This window comes from Hylobates moloch, unplaced genomic scaffold (assembly GCF_009828535.3).
Source record: "Hylobates moloch isolate HMO894 unplaced genomic scaffold, HMol_V3 SCAFFOLD_10, whole genome shotgun sequence".
In the NCBI taxonomy this organism is placed as follows: Eukaryota; Metazoa; Chordata; class Mammalia; order Primates; family Hylobatidae; genus Hylobates; species Hylobates moloch.
In genome coordinates, this window is record NW_026652285.1 from 24,000,344 (window position 1) to 24,019,536 (window position 19,193).

At 56.7% G+C, this 19,193-nt stretch overlaps 1 protein-coding gene across 3 annotated transcripts in view; it reads left to right on the forward strand.

Moving 5' to 3' along the window:
* Positions 1–823: 823 nt before the first annotated feature.
* RARA (retinoic acid receptor alpha) overlaps positions 824–19,193 on the forward strand; it is a 48,539-nt gene continuing 30,169 nt past the window's right edge. The window contains exon 1 of one of the 3 annotated variants that reach the window (XM_032163543.2): positions 824–930. The gene's annotated coding sequence lies outside the window, so the exon portion shown is untranslated. Of the gene's footprint in view, positions 931–9,856; positions 10,061–14,802; positions 14,853–19,193 lie in introns of those variants that run through there. The other 2 variants (XM_032163544.2, XM_058445644.1) reach the window with 2 other exon arrangements.

Sequence of the window (19,193 nt, forward strand, 5' to 3'; positions counted from 1 at the left end):
TCCCTCTGCCCGTATATTTATCCTGAATGGTATCTAGGAAAATATTCTCTCTTTAACTTGTTTATAAAGATTCGGGACATTACTGAGGGCTGGGTAGGGGCACTAGTTGACCTCTAGGTTCTACATCCTGTTCTTCCACTGACAATTACCATTTCCAGTAATAGATGTAACCCAAAGTCCTTTTTTGTTTTTTTCTCCTTCCCTAACCCCACCTGTTTATACTCTTGCCTATATATGTATATTTGCAGACCCCACACATTCCCAGATACACATATATTGGTCCTACATGTTTCCCCTGTTTCCAGCTGCCATCTAAGTGAGCCTGCACTTTTTACATGCTGAAAATCTGTTTTTTCACCCTTGATGGCCTCCTAGGCACTTGGGAATAATTGGGAGGGATGAAGGGACTCCTGCAGTCCATGAGGAAGAGGACACAAGTGAGCGCCCAACGAGAATGAATGCTCCCTTTCCAAAATCTCTAGCTGAATGCCTTAGCAATAGTGGCAGGGAAAGAGATCTTAACCCCACCTCCAGCACCAAAACCTAAATCCATCTGCTCAGGGCAGGCAGGAAGAAATGTCTGTTTTCTCCTGTTTCAGGTCATCCTATCCTCGAGTTATCCATATGCTGTGTATTTGAGACAGGGAACTGTTCCTGTCCCCAGCCGATGACCAGACGCCCATCTTTCTTCCAGTGGGTTATTTCTCCCCCATCAGTCCTCCGCTCTGCGCCCGCTGACCCAGTCGGGGCTGGTGGAAGAGGGCGGGGAGAGCCTTCTGCTTGGCGGGTGGGCTTTAGGACCCAACGGGAACCCGTGCCTCTTGCAGCAGCCTAACCCAGAAGCAGGGGGGAATCCTGAATCGAGCTGAGAGGGCTTCCCCGGTTCTCCTGGGAACCCCATCGCCCCCCTGCCAGCACACACCTGAGCAGGTAGGACCATGCACACCCCTTCCCAATTCTTCTTTGGCCGCCTTTGACCCCGGCCTCTGCTTCTGATCTAGCCTTTTCCTTCTCGCCAGTTCTGGCTTTCCCCATTCCTCCTCTCCCGTCGCTCACTGTAGTCCTGGGAGGTGGGAGCCTGGGAACAGTGGGGTGTCTGAAAGCTCGGAACCCTCTGCACCCTCCAGCACCCTTCCTGCATTTCTCCTGAGGCAGTTCCCGTTCTCTAGCTAAGAGTGGGGAGTAGGGGGAAGGTCTGCCCAGGCCCCACGCCCTTGCACCCTCCTTTGCAGTATTGCCTAATACCCCTTCCCCCACCTCACCTAGACTAGAGAATTGGCAAATGCTGAGGTAACAGAGAGAGGAGAGAGCCAGAGAGGGACCTGAGCTTTCCCGAGGGATTTCTTTCTTGCTTCCTCACCCAAAGAGCTCAGGACTTTGCCCCTACTCCCTACACACCTTGTAGGGGAACTAATGTCCCCTTCCAGGTTCATCTCACACTTGGGTGGCTAAAGCCTTTGCTAGAGGGTAGTGGAGGTTGTGAGCATTTTGGTGAGCTTTTCCTCTAGGAAAGTTCTTTCAGCTTAGAGCCCCCATCCCTGTCAACATCTCAGCACCTGCTGCAGAAGCCTCCACCCCACCCCTATGTGTGTGTGTGTGTGTGTGTGTGTGTGTGTGTGTGTGTGTGTAGAGACAATGTGGTTATAAGATCTAGAAGCTTTGGATAGAGGTGGCTGCATGCATTGAAGGGGAAGGATACCAGAGTGTGGCCCAGGCCAGAACAGGCTCAGTCCAGATGGCTAGGGAAGGGGGTGTGGACCAGATTGAGGAGGTCACCCAGCCTTGCCAGCTCCCTGAGCTCCCTGGCTTTCAGAATCTCGGGCTCCTGGTGTTTCTCTAGAGCTACAAGGTCCCCAAGCTTCTGCCCTGCTACAGGCTCTCTGGGAGAGGGCTAGATGGCACCTACTGTTTACAGTGGCTTATTTTTCTCTCCGGTGGTGGGCAGACAGGCCCTGCTCTCTGAAGATCTAGGGCATGTCATTCTGGTTTGGTGGGTTTACAGGAAGGGTGTACACCTTGTCTGAGTTACCATGTGTGAGTGTGTGTCTTGCTTCTGGGGGTAGTAGACTGGGGAGGGGGGTGAGAGAAGAGACTGGTCACACGGAGGGAACTCCTCTAGCTCTCAGTGTATGATAGGAGTGGGTGGCATGTCCCCATCTGGTACCTCTGTCTAGGTGTGGGGTGTGCTCTGCATTCTTCCATGGCTCCCCGGGTCCCCTAAAGGTTGGTTTTGGAGGACAGGGTGGATAATGGAGTGGCTTCAGACTTCCTTCTGGTCTTGATCCAACAAGGAAATTAGAGATTCTGACTGTGAGCAGTGGACTGGGAATCAGAGGCCTGAACAGGAGACTTAGCCTGGCTACTTAACTATGTGTGTTTATATAGGTCTTCCCCTTCGCTAAGCCTCAGTTTCTTCATTTGTAAAAATGGCGATTAGTAGCAAGCAGGGACATTGCCACTAAAACCACACAGATAATGTATCGTAAAGCTCACTGCAAACGGTAGTAATGGCTGGGGGGATCTAGGATGGAATCCTCTTCCTAAATCTAGGTCAATCTCTCTGCCTTTAGTTTTCTTCCCCCATCCTTTGCCCATCTGGGGGATGGAGGAACTAGGCAGGGCTATTGCCCCGGTTACTGCAGAATTCCCCTAATGCAGGTTGTAGCTGTTACCAGAGCACCTGTGGTCACAGAGTACAGATCTCTCCACCAGGCATTTCTTCCTCTGGGTCCCCCTACTTGCTCCCCTGAGCCATGTCTCCACCTTCCTTCTGCCATCCCTGCTTGGCGTCCTTGTCTCTCTCTCCCCTGCCCAGTGGCCTCCTTGTCCGGCTCACTGGGCAGGAGACCTAATCGGATTCGACAGCTGAGATATGTGTGGCGGCTAAGAGCAGGCGGGAGGGAAGCCAGTGGGAGGATGGTATGAGGACTGCCCCTGGCACTGCCCCGGCCTCCCAAGCACCACCTTGGGCCTGCTGATTTCTTACTTGGCTTGACCCCAAGGAAGGGGTGCCAGAAGAAGCTCAGGAATGAACAGGCTGGGGTCTGGAGACTAGGAGAGGAGGAAACACACCAAGGTCCTCAGGACCTGGTTGATATTTGATGACCTTAATGTCAGTGTCTCTGACTCTGACAAGGAGGAAAGGACAGCGATGAGCCAGGCTGACCCCCGCCACCCCATTCCCATAGCCCCACTTTCTTCTCTCTTCTTGTTCAGAAATGTGTTCACTTTGCCTCATCTGGCTCCTTTGGCCAGTACCTGCTTGTAGGTCACATCTGGGAACTTCTGGGGGTGCCACATGTCTGCCTCAATCTGGGCTGTTTCCTCCCCTCCAAGGTATTTCACTCTCTCTGGGCTGGATGCCAGGACTCCTGGGTTTCCCGCCTGCCTGTGGTGCAGGGCTCCCCTGCAGGGCTCCAGAGAGTCGCTTAGCTGGTTTCCTTCCTCCTGTGTGGGGAGGGCTTTCCCCTAGGGCTGGGAGGTGTCAGGAATCCCAGGTGGGACAGGGGTGGGGGCACAGTAGCCTCTGGCACTGTAGCATCCCAGCTTCTCCCTCCTAGCCTCTGACTCAGCTTGGGGGCAGCACATGCCCAGCCTGGCAGGCATGGCCTATTCTTGCCTCCAGGCTTCTGTCTTTACAGAAGCCTACATCTCCTGCTCTCATTTTTTAGCCTTTTTCCCCATGATATCTGGGGGTGGCTATCGAAATCCCTGGTTTTGGGGAGCAAGGGACTAACATAATTGAGGCTGGGGCACTATTTTGTCTTCCCTCCAGTTGGGCCAGGATGAAGGAGACTGTCACAAACTTCCCCAAGCCAATTCCTTCTGCCCTCAAAAGACCAGTCAGTGGAGCCAGGCCCTGCCCTCTGGGTGCCCACAATGTGGTTGGCACTGATTTGTCAGAAATTGGGAAGGTTTCGCTCTAGACCGCTTGCCTCCTTTCTCCTCCTCCCGCAGGGTAGGGGCAGCTCTGTGATTGCAGGCACTTATGGGCAGGCCTCCCCCTAGGGAAGGGGTGTGGGATGCCCCCAGGATGGCCAAGTTGGCACTAGCCCCAGGCTGGAGTGCTGGACATGATTCTGACCTGGGAGTTAGTGGGGGTAAGGCAGGGCATGGGCCTCCCTGCCCCCCTCATTTCCTGCTCTTTGGGCAGCTGTGGGCGAGAAAGGCTGCAGGGACTATTTTTAGTTGGTCAGTCCCCTGGCAGGAGGGACGTGCAGAAAAGCACGGGGCAGGCAGAGGGGCTGGCCAAGGTGAGGGTAAGCAGGCAGGCAGAGGAGTGAGGAAGGGCCAGAGGGGCAAAAGACAGAGCAAGGAGGCATGGGGGGCAGGGGCAGGACCTTACCCAGAGGGGCCTGACCCAGGTAGATGGGCCGGGCTGGACTGGGTGGAAGAGTCCTGGCACCCTTCAGGGTTTTCTTTATCCAGCTGGACTCAGAGCTGGAAGGGGTTTTAGAGGCTACCTAGGCAATCCCTTCCCCTTGCAGAGAAGGAAACTGAGGCCTAGAGAGAACACTCAATCAGTCATTGGCTGTGTTGAGACCTGAACTCAGGCCCTCGCTTTGCACCATTTTTCTGTTGTCATGGTTCCTCGCCACACCTCAGTGTGCTTCCCTCCCCTACTGCAGCAAAGAGGACCATGAGCCAGGCACACCTGGTCCATTTTCCCGTCTGCTTGTTTGTGCAGGGTCTCTGAAAATCCCAACTTGGTTTGTTTATAAGTCTCCATGTGGACAGAGTCTGTGTCCAGGCTGGAAGGAGGTCAGAGTTGGGTTTGTTTGGGTGGCCTGTGGCCACTGGTGTGAATGGAGGTGCTGGACAGGCTCCAGTAGGCTCACAGGCTGGTAAGCTGTGGGGCTAGGAGACACCTTACAGAAGGGATGTCCAGACTCCCCAGAGCCCTTTGTGAGCCCACTTCCTGCCCTGCCCAGGACCTGTGGGTCATGGTGGTTGTTTGCCAATCTCCCCAACAAAAGAAGGGAGCAGGGCTGAGGAGTGGGGAGATTTCTACTGGCTTCTGATCGCTAGTCAGAAGGAGGCCCCCTCTGAGGCCTGGAGGCAGGGAAAGTTGGGGCAAGTTGGGGTGTGTCTGGGGAGAAAACTCAATGGAGAATTTTGGTCCCTCAGAATTCAGTCTGCTTTCTGTCTTCTGCCTCAGGATCTCCCCACAGGCCACCATGTTGCACAGCTGCAGGGGGAACCATTCCATAGACTATGACGTGAATGGCACCCCCTGGGGTTGTTCAAGGCCCTGCCTGTGTAGCCACACGTGGTGCATCTGTCTCCCACCTTCTTCCTTCAAATTAATTCAGACCCAGCTAGAAGGAGGTGTTCCAGACAGGCCTTAATCCAACACCCTGTCCCCTACCCTGCCTCATGCCACTCAACATCTCCTATTCCTCTGCTGCCCACCCCCAATGCACCAAGCAAGTCATGGTGCACCACCACTTGTGGTGCAGGAGCCCCTTCCCTTATCTCAGTTTCTGTGTCTCTTGGGGGCTGATTTATCTTGCCCCCCATCAGGCCTACTGCGGTGTGTGAGAAATCAATAGTGCAAATGGATTGAGGCTGTTTAGCCTGTCAACTCCCCTTGGGCCCCACCAACTCTTCTGGGACTTGTGGAGTTGCTCAGTCCCCTTCTGGCTCAACATACACATATTTAGTGGTTGTAGCCAGAGCACTGAGCACAGGAATTATTCTTTCTGTTCGTCTGTCTCATTGTGTCTCTCTCATATACTGGGCTGGTCTTAGCATGACAAATACTCTTGAACATTTGTTTTCTAGCTTGGGTGGAGGGGCTTAAAGGGCAGTAGGCTGCCAGCCAGAGGTAGGGAGGGAGGCAGGTGGGTGAAGGATATGGCGGGTGGAGGGGTGGGTGGGGGTGGGGACTAGCTGGGGAAGGGATTGGGTGACAGCCCACCCCATCAGCTCTGGTAACTCAATCCCTGCACCCCACCCTCCCAATTTCCCTCCTGCTCAACAACTTCAGCAGCTGCTGGCAGAAGCAAGGCTGGCAGAAGTGTGTATGAGTGCATGTGTGTATGGGGGGAGAGGATGAGAGGGGCTGTGGAGGCAGGGAGTGCTGCCAGGACATGTTAAAGGAGACTCACAGCCTGGGTACAACTTGGGTGGCAAGAGGAGGTGGAGCAGGTGGGAGAGTGGGTGGTGAGTGATGGGCAGGCTGCAGTGGGGGCAGGGCAGCCCAGGGGTCTCACAAAACTTGTTGGCACTGGAGCAGGGCTTGGCGTGGTGGGGTGGGCAGTGGTGGGGCAGGGGCTGGCACAGACATTGCTGGCCCCAGAATGCTGAGGCCCATTCTTCGCCAGGGGGCGCATGTAACCATGGAGGGACAGTCTGCCCCTGTCTCCAATCCTTGGGCCGTGCCTGCTGGGCATCACAGTCTTGGTGGTGACTAAGTCACTTCTGTCCTGGGGCTGGCAAGGTGCCAGGCTCAGCTCTTCTCGGTAGGTGAGTCACTGCCCTGGCATCTCCCCCGGATGCAGCTGAGTCACCCAGCCATGCCTGCTAGGCAGGTGGGCACCATGCTTGTGGTGGGGGTGGAGGGCTATGTGTGCAGCCCCCAGTGTCTTCTCTGATCTCTCTCTGGCATGTCCTGGCCCCACCCATAAACCTGCAGAGCCAGGCAAGGAGGGCGCTTCTCCCTTGTGATCCACTAAGGGGTGAAGGAAGAGGTAGCAGGGCACAGAGTGGAGTGGTATATGTTTGACTTGGAGTAAGTAGGGGAGGAGAGAGTTGAGGAGGGAACATTGATTGGGTTGCATATATATGCATATATATACACACACACACATATATATATTTATTTATTTTAACAAAAAAGAGACAGGGTCTTGCTATATTGCCCAGACAGGTCTTGAACTCCTGGAGTCAAGCAACTCCTGGAGTCCCACTTGGCCTCCCAAAGTGCTAGAATTAAAGGTGTGAGCCACCATACCTGGCCTGGGTTTGAATCCCAGCCCTGCCATTGACAAGCTGTATGACGTTGAGGAAGGCAATTTTCTTTCTGAGCCTCAGTTTTCTCAACTGTACAAAGGCAACAGGAGCCTGCCCCTTCAGGACTGTGAGAATCAAATGGAGTGGGACTATTAAGGTAATTGTAGGAGGAGCTCCTTCTGGGATGAGCTAGGAGGCTTGGGAGGGGAAGAAGAGTCAGCTGGAGCTGGTTCCAACAAACTCCCGCACCATGGTCTTGGAGGGCCAATTGCTTCTCATCCTCTCTTCGGACTATCACTTAATGCTGTTCTTCAGGAGTTTCCACAGGCTGTGAGAAGACAGCCTTGTTGTACTAGAAGTGTGGGCCCTCCTAGGGTGTCTCAGAGCTATATTTTATCTCTTTTGACTACTGAGAACTGCCACTGGCCCTGGTACCTGTCCGGACTCTCTTCCTTCACTTCCTCTAGTTTGAAGGGGGATGGGGCTCAGACTCCTCCCCCAGCCTATCTCCTGTGTGCAGGGAAACAGTAGGCCCCAAGGAGTGTCCTTCCTAAAGAGTGAGGCGCCCCGAGCCTGTGGCTTTTCTCTCTCTGCTAGTTTCCTGCTGCTCCCTGGGTACCCTTCTCTCCTCCTGCATCAGGGGCCCTGGTGGGAGCGGGTGGTGGAAGCCCTGTTATGAGCCCAGCACAGCTGGAGTTCAGCTGTTGCTGCAGATTGAAGACTACTGGTCCCCCACCTGGGGACCTCTCCTGCCTTCTGCAGTCAAGCTTGGGTAGGGCTGGGCCTTGGACAGGTGGTACTGGTTGCCCTGGACAGGAAAGAAATGCCCCAAAGATGTGCATGCTATGTGTTTGTACACACGGGTGCTGGTCTTGTTTGAGTGTCTGACCCCTGCGGGGGGTGGGTTTGTGTGTATGAATTTCTTCCCTCATCCACACATGGGGCTACTTCTGTGTCTGTGCAGAAGTGTGCCCCACCCTCTGCTTCATGCCCTTGTCTGTGCACAAATGTGTTTGGATGTACTTGTTCATGCGTGGATGTGCATACATGCGTCGGGGGTGTACACATCCCTGCCCTGAATGTGCACGTGGAAATGCATTTGTACCAGGATGCCTGACCCTATGATGGCAGGTGTACCTGAAGGTCGTCCCATTTGGGAGGAAGTGTAGCTGTATGCATGCACGCTTGCATTCTTGTGTCCATGAGCCTTCCCCTCTAGCCTCAAGGAAAGAAGACCGGTAGGATCTAGGTTGGGAGGTGTCTGTGGGCACTGGGGGTGGGCTGGCGCTGACTCCAGTCCTGGGCTGGTTCTCACCTGGGCAGAGCTCCCTGCTATTGGCAGGGCTCAGGCTGGAAGGCCCTTGGGGGAGCGCGGCTGGGGGGTAAGGGGTTAAGCGGTGGCGTCCACATCTGGGAGCCATTGGCGCATTCCTGCCGGCTGAGCGCATGTTTGCGGATGAATCTGGACAGGACAGGGCGGGAGGGGCTGGGCGGGAGGTTCGCACCGGCGGACGGAAATCCAGACGGGAGCGGGAGACAGCTCTGGCCCAGCGGGCGGGAAGGGGCCTGGGGAAGCGCGGCCCAGCACTGCTGGGGCAGTTTCCCGTGCGCCGGCCCTCAGGGCAAAGCGTCTCGCCATCCTGGCTTGTCCTACCTTACCACGGCTCTTGGGCTAAAGCCAGGGACAATCAGATACTTCAATTCTAGACCCGGCTCTGCAACCGGTGCGACCGTGTACAAAACCCAGTGCCTGCTCTTGGACTCTCTTTCCTCGTCTGTAAAGCGGGGTCCGTCGGACCAGTGGGTCTGAGAGCTCTGCCACCGGGTCAGGCTGAGAGTCTCCTCACTGGGCTGGAGGCCTGGGAATGCAGCACTTCCCCTTCCAGTGGGAAGTTCTGTGGGGGCACTTGTGGCCACTTCTCTGCCTGGGAACAGGGCGAGAGGGGAGTATTCTAAGCAATTCTGCTTTCCCCTAAGCCCGCCAGTGGACTGCTAGCGACAGGGACAGGATCCTCCCAAACAGAGCAGCAGGCTGGGAGAGGGGTCATGACTGTACTGGGGACTGGGGGTCTCTCAGATGGAGGGTGATTCAGATCCTGTCCAGCTGGAACATGAACAAGAGCTTTCCTGGCTTCTCCAGACTTGTTCGGGAGAGCTTGAGTCTTGAGTCTTTGAGCACGGAGGGGTGCTCCTGGGCGCCCCTACTGGAAGATCCAAAAGTCTTGCCCTTTGAGGAGAAAAGTACTTTAAGGGGGCTGGGAGGGTGGGTTGAGCCAGAGTTCCTAGGACCCACTGGAACTGGAGAGGTGTTTGGGGAAAGAAGAGATGTACTTGCGGGAGATCTACTCCTGGACTCTTTTTTTTTTTTTCTTTTTCTTGCAGCTGAGATAATTAAGATCCAGGGAAGGGAAGTGACTTGGTCAAGGTCACACAGCTCTCAGTTCCAGCTGGTCCCTAGAAGAGGATTATAATGATAGGATTCAGGGGCTTGACAGCTAGGGCAGGAGTCACCGCACTCACTTCCATATTACGCCGCCGCCTCACTTCTCAGGTTTAGGTGTGGGTGTGTGTGTGGTTGGGGGGAAAGGAGTGTAGGATACCACACGCTGCGGTCTTCTCCACTGAGCGCTATTTTCATTCTTTCCGCAGAACCTTACCCCCTTCTCGCTCTGAATCTTCGGTTCTGGGTCTGAGGGAGGGATTCTCCCGGATTCCACGGTCCAGTCTTCAACTAGGAGCGGCTCCTTTAAGAATCGCCGTTCCCGGGGTCTATTAAGGAGAGGCGGGGGCGGGCGTGAGCCTGTAGATCCGCCCCTGACTGGTGATTGGTCGGTGGGCGGGCAGGGGCGGGCCTGAGGGAGAGGGCCTCCCCCCACCTCTGCACCGTACCCTCCGCCCCTTCAGTCTGGGGCTCCGGGTAAAGTTTCAGCCTCCGCACGTGACTCGCTATGGCCGCTGCCGTCGCCCCGCGCCCCTGAGCCGCGGCCCCCCGGACGGCTCCTCTCCCGGGACCCCGCACCCTGATGCCGAGCAGCACCAGGGCGCCGGGTTAGGGCAGACGCTGTGCTCGCGGGCACCCCGAACGGGTTGCGTCCCCCGCTGCGAGGTAATTCCTCCCCCGGGGATTTTGGGGAGCCCCTGGTTCCTGCAGGCGTCGGGGCCCCATGTCCTGCCCCAGATTGGCGCTGCAGGAGGGGACTGGGTACCAGGAGGCCTCCGACGGGAACCCGGGGTTTCCTGGGCTTCCCAACTCGCTGCCGCCGTGTCCAGGGTGGGGGAGCCCCGTCTGTGCGTCTGCCTGCGCCGTGTCTTCGCGCGCAGCCTTGAGGCGTCTGGGGCTGTCTGCTGCGCGTGTCCCCCGCGCTCGAGCTGTTGCAGAACCGCCGCTGGGAACTTCTGTTATTTTTCTCTTTAATAACAAGCAAAACAAAAAGACTTTCAAACCTGTTTGGGGAGAGATCGGATGCTCCACGGACTAGCCCCCTCTCTTTTTCCCTCCTGTTATCTGAGCTGCCCTGTGGTTTGGGGAGAATCAGCCAGGGGCCCACTCCCACCAGAGGGAGCTGGCCGGGGGCGGGGCCCGTTCAGCTGGTGTCCCCGGTGGAGTGAGGGGAACCGTCAGAATTGGGTGCGGGAGCCAATGCAGTATGTGTGTAGGGGTGTTCCTGGGTCTTGTGCCACCATGGGGTGTGGGAACTTTTTGGGGTGAGGGGAAGACGGAATAGACTGACTTGTCGACTTTGCTCTGCTGAGGGTGTCTGGGACCTGGTGCCACCCACGAGGCTTGGAAGCTGCTGGCCAGATGTGTGTGTGAGCCTGTTGGGGGGTTGGGGGGACGGCTGGGAAATGAGCTTGGCTATGTCCCCTCGTCTCCTCTCTGGGCACTGCCCTATTGTCAGGCTGCTCCTTTCGAAAGACAGGCCTCCAGTGTGCTAGGGTGGGGATGGGGACCAACTAACCCGGAAACCAGACAGAAGAGCTCCCCAGCCTTGGAGATGTTTCCGCACCCTCCATCCTGTCTTGGATCAGATGCCCAGTGTGATGGCCTGGAAGGGTACCTCCTGCCCTCTCTGGCTCTGTCTTCTGTAACCAGGTTGCCTTCTGTCTGATGGCTGTGTGCACATATGTGTATGTAGATATTCTTGGAAAGGATTGTTTCTGAGAACACCCCCCGACCCCCCACCCCACCCCCTGCTGCTTACCCCAAGGATCACTTCTGCCCCTGACACTCCCTCTCAGTTTCCTGGCCAGGACATTCTGGGATGTCTCTTATACCCTTCCCTGGCTGCAGTCTTCATAGGGCAAGATTGCTTTGGGGGAAGTGGTTCTGTAAGGACCTTCCAGGTCTTGCTAGGAAATTGGACCTCAGGCCCTAAACTCTCCTACAGGGCTGGACGAAGAGGCTGTGCCGGGGAAGCCCCAGGTTGGAGTGGGGGTGGCTTGGAGCCTTGGGGCTTCCCCTGGAGGGGGCGGCGGGGGGTGGGTGGAGATGAGGCTGGGGGAAGGAACAAGAGAAAAAATATTTGGAGTTGGTTGTATGATGCTTCTTCCTGGAGGAAGAAGAGGGGGTGGTTGTGGAGTCAGGGAGTTTGTGGCTGTGAAAGATGGTATGCTGGAGGGAGCTGGGACATCAGTACTGCCTGGGAGTCTGGACCATGTGGTGTCCTGAAAGAGAGGTCAGGAGGGTCAGACTGGAGTAGCCTCTTGGGAGCTGAGGATCTTGGATTTGCAAGGATTTTGAGGGTGTGATTGAGTGTACATGAGGTGTCACTGTAGGGGTTTCACCATCAGACTGGTGATGGTGGCACAATGCAGTGGCAGTTCTGAGAAGATCCTAGGGTTGGAATGGCTGAATCCTGGCCACCTCCTCCTTCCTATAGCCCCTAAATCTCTATCCCTTCAGTCTGACCCTAAATGCCCCGGCTGCCACCGTGGGCCACCTTTTTAGTCCCCTTCCTACTCCCAACCTTGAGGCAGCCTGGCAGGAAGCCAGCTGTGGGCAGCCCCATCCTGATCGCCCATGTGCCTCCCCCGCTGGGCACAGTCACCCACACATGCCATGACGTGGTTCCTGCCACCCCATCTAAGTATGGGGGAGAGGACATTGAGTGGCCCCTCAGGTCTGTTTTGGGGACATCCACCCAGACCCCAGGTAATGAGTGCCCGTTCCGCTAAACATTTAGTCTTGGAAGCTGACTCTGCCCTCTGGGACCTTTCCTCCCAGGCCACTTCTTGCTCAGACTCCAGTCTCAGGTGGGATGGTCCTCAGAACCGTGTGATGTGAGGGTGGGGCCTGTCCCAAAATACAGACCCCAATGCCCAGTTTCCAGTCCTCTTGGAAGCATGGGCAGGACAGGACTTAGGCTAGGCTGGAGGGGTAGGTATGTTTTGACCTCTGTGGGGTCTATTAATATTTGGGAGCACTGCCTGGGATCTGGGGTGATAGGCATCTGGGGATGGTAATCCTGTCCTGCGACAAATAAGCGGGGTAATCTTCGATTGCTCAGTACCCACACCCATCTTGTGTCGGTAGTTTTGGGAGTGTGGGAAGCTGGCAGGGCCCCTGGCAAGATGACCAGGGTTGTCTTGACTTACTAGGTTTTGGGAAAGGAGTATGGCAACTGATACCCCGGCTCCCAGGGGTTTGGCTGAACATTCTCTCTGACGCCTGCTGTCTTTCCTCCCTCTACTCCCCTCTCCACCCTCTGGCTGCTGTCTGGAGCCCACACGGTTTGTGGGGGGATGCGCGGTGGGGGGCAGGGCCTGGATCTCCATGTGTGTCCAGGGAGTATTCCGGGAATTGGCAGGATTGGCTGAGGGTGTCTGGGTGTCCCCGCAGGGTGGGCAGCATGTGGGGACCTGGCCTAGTGTGAGAATGTGTCAGCGTTGGTGTGTCTGTCCTCAGTCTGGCTCGGGTGTGGGTGTCTCGGGTGTGGGTGTCTCTTGCTTCGTCTGGATCTTGCCTCCCGCTCCAGTCCCGCCCTCCCCTCGCTCCCCCCTAGCTGGGACCGCCTGCTTGCTCTCCCTCTCTCCCCACAACTGGAGCCTCCCTTGCCTGTTCCAGGAATTTGGAGAGGAGGAGGAGGAGGAAGAGGCAGGCAGACAGATCTCCCACACTCTAGCCCGCCCACCTGGCATCATGGGGAAATGAAATAGGTGCTATGGAACTACATTTTCCCTGGCTTCCCTAGACCCTCCAGCACACATCATGAGGGCCAGGGGCCAGCTCTTATGGAAGGGCCATGGGCTGTCCACCCCTCTGGCCTGTGACACCTCCTTATACTTAGCATCCTGCCCCAAAGGGCCCCTGCTGGACCTCCAGGCACCACTGTCAGCCTGGGGAGCCAGTGGGGGGATTAGGCTGCTGCCAGGCTGGCCCGCACCTGTTGCCAACCCCAGCCCTATAACTGGAGCTTGCTAGGGAGGGGGCTGCAGAATGACAGGTGTAATTCCTGCAGCTAGGCAACTCCACCCCCCCCAGCTGGATATGCCTTTCCCTTCTGGCGGAACAAGGAAAGCCTTCCTCTTCACCACTCCAAGTGTCAACCTGATCTTATGGATGATGCCCCTGTCCTGCCCGATGACCCCCACCCCCATCCCTGGCTGCAGAGCTGGGCTGCCCTCCTTCAAGTTTTCAGAGCTGTGCTGCCCTGGCAGGGCTGGGGGTGTGTAGATGGGGGTGGTTCTCTGTTAATGTTTTAATTGCCTAAAAACTGGGAGCTCAGCTCTGGGCCAGTGGGGAGTCTGGGTCTGGCTGGCCGCCCAGTTTGGGCTAAATATAGCCTGGGACATCTGCAGAGAAGGGGAGGCGGGTGGAGGGAGGTTCCATTCCCCCACCTTCAGCCAAGGTGCCCTCGTCTGGGCAGGCACCTTGGAGCAGTGAGGGGGATTCCTCAGCACAAAAGGCAGGGGAGAAGTGGCAGGGGAGAGGTGGCAGGGGAGAGGTGGCAGGGGCTAGGCACAATTGGGACCCTGCTTGCCTGGAGGCCAGTAGATGCCGGAGATGAACCTGGAGGCTCAGGACAGGGCAAGAGTGGGGCACGCTGGGGCTGGGTCCTCTGGCTGTTCCCTCTCCCCACAGTTACTTGAGGTCAGGCAGTCTCCATGTGTCACTGTACCCCGCAGGCGGTGTCACCGTGACCCACTCGCTGTGTGTCTGTGTGTACACACCTACCTTGGAGTGGCTTTATGCTGGCCCTCCCCCCGGAGCCTCTGTCCCCTGGGTCCTACCGCAGGTCCTCAGCCCTCCTTCCCTCTGTCCCTCGCCCCACAGTGAAACCTTCAGCCCAGGAATCGAGACTTGAGAAGGGGAAGCTGCGGTGGGGAGTTCTCTGATCTCCAGTCACGGCAGGAAGTGGAAAAGAGGGGGGTTGGGGGGGGACCCATGAGTGGCAGGCAGAAAGGGAGAGCCCTGTCAGTCCTGTGACCCACTGTGCAGAGCAAGGGGCAGGTTGGCCCCCTTCCTAGTGGTCCCCCTTCCCTCCAGCTCCAGGTAGAAGAAACCTGGGGGACAGCTGATTCCCCAGGGGCTGCAAACAATCTTCATTACCCCCCCCACACACTAAGAAAAAAATGTCTTCCTGTCACGTGGCTGTCACTTCCTGTCCCACTGTGGTTCCCGGGATGTTTGTTGTTGGTTGCCATGGTGATGTCTGCCGTGGGCACTACCCCTGGTTCTTGTGGGGAAGGAGCTACCCCTCCTCACCAGGCTGGGGGGGTACTTGGGGGACTTAACTAGGGGGTCCTTTCAGGCTGAGTGTGTGTGGTCTCTGATGCCCCAGATTCCCCAGGACCCCCCAGACTTCTGTCTGTGGGGAGGAGTCACTGCCACCTACTCAGACTGAGTGCTGGGGAGACAGTGACCGCATCTGGCTGTGCCTGACTGTGGCTGTGACTTTGTGAGTCTGACTGATTTTGCAAACCTTGTCCCCTTTGGCCGGGGTTCCTCTCGCTCATAGAGATGCCCATTCAGGGAACCTCTGTGCTCCCTATCTGTCCTAATATACAGTTCTGGAGCCTGCTCCCATCCTGTGTTCTGATGGAAACTGCCTTCCCCAGGGAGTTTCTGTGACTTCCTGGACTCCAGGCTGGAATGTCAAGGGGCTATGGGGCAGGGTCCCAGGTTGCATGTGTTTGGTGCTGGGGAGGTGGGGGCTGTGCAGACTATGCCTTCCCCTGCACACACAGCCTGCGCCCGCTTCTCCCTTGTCCGGCAGGCCCTCTTCTCTAAGGAGAAGGCCATGGGGATCTGTGACCTATTACCCCTACCCCGCTATGGGCTTCCCTGTTCAGCTGGGGACGGTGAGGGGAAGAGATTCCCCCTAGTTCTAGCCCCAACTGAGTAGGCGGGTGTGGAGTAGGAAGTTGCTGGGGGGGGGGTCAATGGGTCGGAGGGGGGTATGGGGCAGGGCACAGTCTGACTCAGGCCTGGCCTGGGGTCAGAGCCAAAAGGATATCCTGAGGCAGGACTTGGGAGGGGGTGTATTCCTGGATTCCCTGCAGCGTGGGTCCCCAGGGTGGGATGCTGAGAGGGGGCTGGTACCATCTAGTCCTGCTGGCACTTTGCCCTGGGACTCAGAATACGGCATACACAGGGTTGGGCTGAGCTGAGGGGAGGGGTGAGGGCTGCTGCAGCCTATCTCCCTACCCTGGCCCTGCCTGTTTCTCTGTAAGCTGTCCCCCCATTGTGAGACAGCTGTGCTTCCTGCTTGGTAGCGTGGAGGGGAGGTAGTGGTGAGGGGGACAGCTGCCAAGGTGAGGGTGGGGAAAGCCCCATGCCAGGCTGGATATGAGGTCGGTGGTTTCCAAGCTAGGGGGTCCCCTTTTGTCTGTGCCCCTTTGGTCCCTCACCCAACAGAACTGTTTGTGTATGGTCCACACATTTCTGTGGTCTGGCTGTGGCCTCAGCAGGCTCATCTCTTCCTCTTCCCATTTTTTTTTTTCCTTCCCTGTGGGTTGGTCCCTCTTCTTGAGGCCTGAATTACCCCCTGCCCTTTCACCTACTCGTTGCTTGGAGTAGGGAGGCTTCAGTTCTGGTTCTAGGTGGACCTCTCAGACACCCTGAGCTTCAGAGGTCCTGAGCATGTCCCCAGGGGGATCTGGGGTATGGCCCCTGGGGATGGAGGAGTTGGGAGCACAGCCCTGACCAGCAGAGACCCCCACTTCCTCCTCCTAGAACCTGGACTGCCCAGGGCTTGGGTTGTCCAGTCACCCTTTCTGCCTGGTATCCAGTCACTGGTGAGATTATGGCGTGTGGGGGTCCTGCAGCTCTGTGTAGCTGGGGAAAAACCCTGGGCTGAGTGGAGTACAAGCTGTGGAGACATTGGACCTATTCTTTTGGGACAAGGCACTGTGTCTTGAGGCAATGGGCAGTGGTAGCACCCGGAAGTGAGACACTAGGCTTCCTCCTTCCCCTGACTCCCAGGAGGACATGTTTATGGCCTGCACCGACTAGGGCAGATTTTCAAACCAGTCCTAGCTCTAGCAAGGCTGGCCCGGGGTTCTGTGGGGTTGGTGGGGAAGAGGCACCCTTCAGGTATCCCAGCCACCCTCAGGTGATCCTTCTCCAGCCTTCCTAGGGTAGCCTCTTTTAAAATGAGGCTGGGCTGGCTGGGCGTGGTGGCAGGTGCCTGTAACCCCAGCTACTCGGGAGGATGAGGCAGGAGAATTGCTTGAACCCGGGAGGCGGAGGTTGCAGTGAGCCGAGATTGCGCCATTGCACTCCATCCTGGTGACAGGGTGAGACTCCATCTCAAAAATAAATAAATAAATAAATAAGTAAGTAAGTAAATAAATAAAAAGAGGCTGGGCTAACCTGGCTTCCTGCAGCCCAGACCCTGGTGAACAGACAGGAAAGAGAGGACCCGAGTGGCCGGATTGTAGGCTTGCCAGGGAGGAGAGGGGTGAGAGCCTTGGCCAGAGGGGACCCTTGAAAGAGCGGGGAGTACTCATCGCTGCTCCCCAACCCCTGTCTGCAGATATGAGGGGTGCTGGGGAGGGGAGAGGTTGTGGCTTTGTATGTGTGGGAGTGTGTTTTCCTGGAAAGTTTATAAATGGTTCTAGTTTAGAATCTACTTTGTTCTGCCCTGCTTGGCCAGCTCCTGGCGGGATAGGGGTCCAAAGGCGGCAGGGCTTTGTTTCTGCCAGGGCTAGAGTCCCTCCTGCCCAAGTTGAGCTTGAGCTCTGGGTGTCATTTGCATATGATTCACTAACTGTCTAGAATGCTTAGGAAACCCCCAGTCTCCCCTTCTTTTAAGCTCCCCAATCCTTTTCCCCTTCTCTCAGCCCCTCTGAGACTGCCTGACCTCTATTTCTTGGGAACCATTGTTTTGGGGGAGACAGGAGAACAGAGAGAATGAATGAAGAAGGGAGGCTGGGGCCAGGCCCGGCTGGGTTTGGGGTCCCCTGCTCTTCTGTCCCGAGTATAGGGGAGGAAATGGTCTATTTCTCTTCCCCTTCTCCCCTCCCTAAATCCAAAGGTTTCCCTTTTTTGCTTTGTGAAATGAAAGAAGGGAATTTGGGAATGGGTTGTGGTCAGGCCTCCACCCACACCCCGATCCCTTTCCCCACATCCCTCTCCTCTGTCTGAGGGAAGCAGACCCTGGGAAATGGGTAATTCTCCCTCCTGGCCCTGTCAACAGATGTTGCCCTGGGTGGGGTGAGGCAAGGGAAAGCAGGCCGACTGCTGAGGGGCACCAAGGTGGTGGCAAGAGGCGTGGGGATGGAGGGCTCCAGTTGCCCGGGCCTCCCCTGTGCCAAGCTCTGGTCTGGGTGCTTTCCAGGACTTCCGGTCTGAAATCACACAGCTCGTTGTTGAGGTAGGCAGTTCACAGGCAAGTAAACAGACACTTAGAGAGGTTAAGTGACTTGTGTAAGGTCACCCAGAGTGGCAGAGCTGAGATTTGACCCTTCCGACTTCTGGTTCTTTCTCCCATCTTCGTGGCTCAGAAAGCTCTCACCTTTTTGTCTAGGTGTGTGACTCTGGGGTGTAACGCGTGGGCAGCTAGGGACGCTGAGGCTGGGGAAGGGATCCTGGCACCTTCTGAGGGTGACAGCGGCCCCAGTGGGCAGGGGTGTGGGGCTGGTTGCAGGTGCTCCAGCCCCCTACCCCTTTTTCTGCTGTGTTTAGGCTAGGCTTGGTATATTGGAGGTGTGGGCCTGTGGTTTTCTCTCTCTCAGGGGAGGGTGCCCGTGGGCAGTGGAGGTGGCTGGCATAGGGTGGAGGTTGGATGTGGGTAGTTTGTTTTCCCTCTCTTTGGTACTGGTTTCGATTCTCTGCCGAGGCCTTCTCCACCCCTGGGGTGTAGGGGGCTGGGGCCCAGGTGTCTCTCTGAGGGTCATAGCTTCTGAAGGACCTTCTGAGGCAGAGTCTGTGCCCTTTCAGGCCCACCCTGGTCATCCCTGCCCTTGCCCATCCCTGTTCTCTGATCTTTCTGGCCCTTAGCCTATTTCTGTGACCTTTAGCCCCTCCTGCAGCTCAAGGCCCTCCCCAGGGAGCTGAGTAAATTTGCACTGAAATTTGCAGGCAGAGCTGGGTTAGGCTTTTTGGAGGCTCTGATAGGGGTCTGGGGAGGCCTTCCAGTCTTGCCCTGTAGTGTGTGTGGGTGGTGGGCTGGGGGTGAGGTGGGGGTAGTGGGGATTGAAGTTTGATTCAATTTCAAACTCCTTCGGGGCAGAGTTGAGTTGGCTATGGTTTTCTCTTCTCTGGGAGCAAGGGTGGGTTCCAGAGGGTCCAGGCTGGTCTGACTAAACTGGCCTCCCAACCCCCAAAGGCTGGGTCAGGATGCCTGGGATCTGGAGTGATGGCTTTTTGGGCCTCAGCCTGGGTTATGGAGGCCTCACTTTGGGTTAGCTGCCCCTTGGGCCTCACCTTGAGAGAGGCAGGCCTCTGTGGGTGTGAATTCACCTGAGTGTTTGTGGACCTGGTGCATGGGCTGGGCCCACAGGGAGGACCTCAGAGCATCTTCTGGCAGAAGCAGCAGGTACAAGGGCCACCCTGGCTGTGTGAGGTCCAGAGAATGTACAGTTTGGGAGACTGTGGGGCTGTGGTTGTGTCTTTGGGGAGCTGTGTACTGGGGCCCATGCATGCAGTTTCTGAGCTGTGTTCATTGTGTGGTGAAGCCCAGGTGTGGAGAGATGGTATCTCCAGGTTCCCTCTCCTCACGTGCATGCCTGCACACACACAGGCCGGGGCTGCAGGCGCGCTCTTGCCCACCCAGATGTTTTCTGTAGACCTGCAT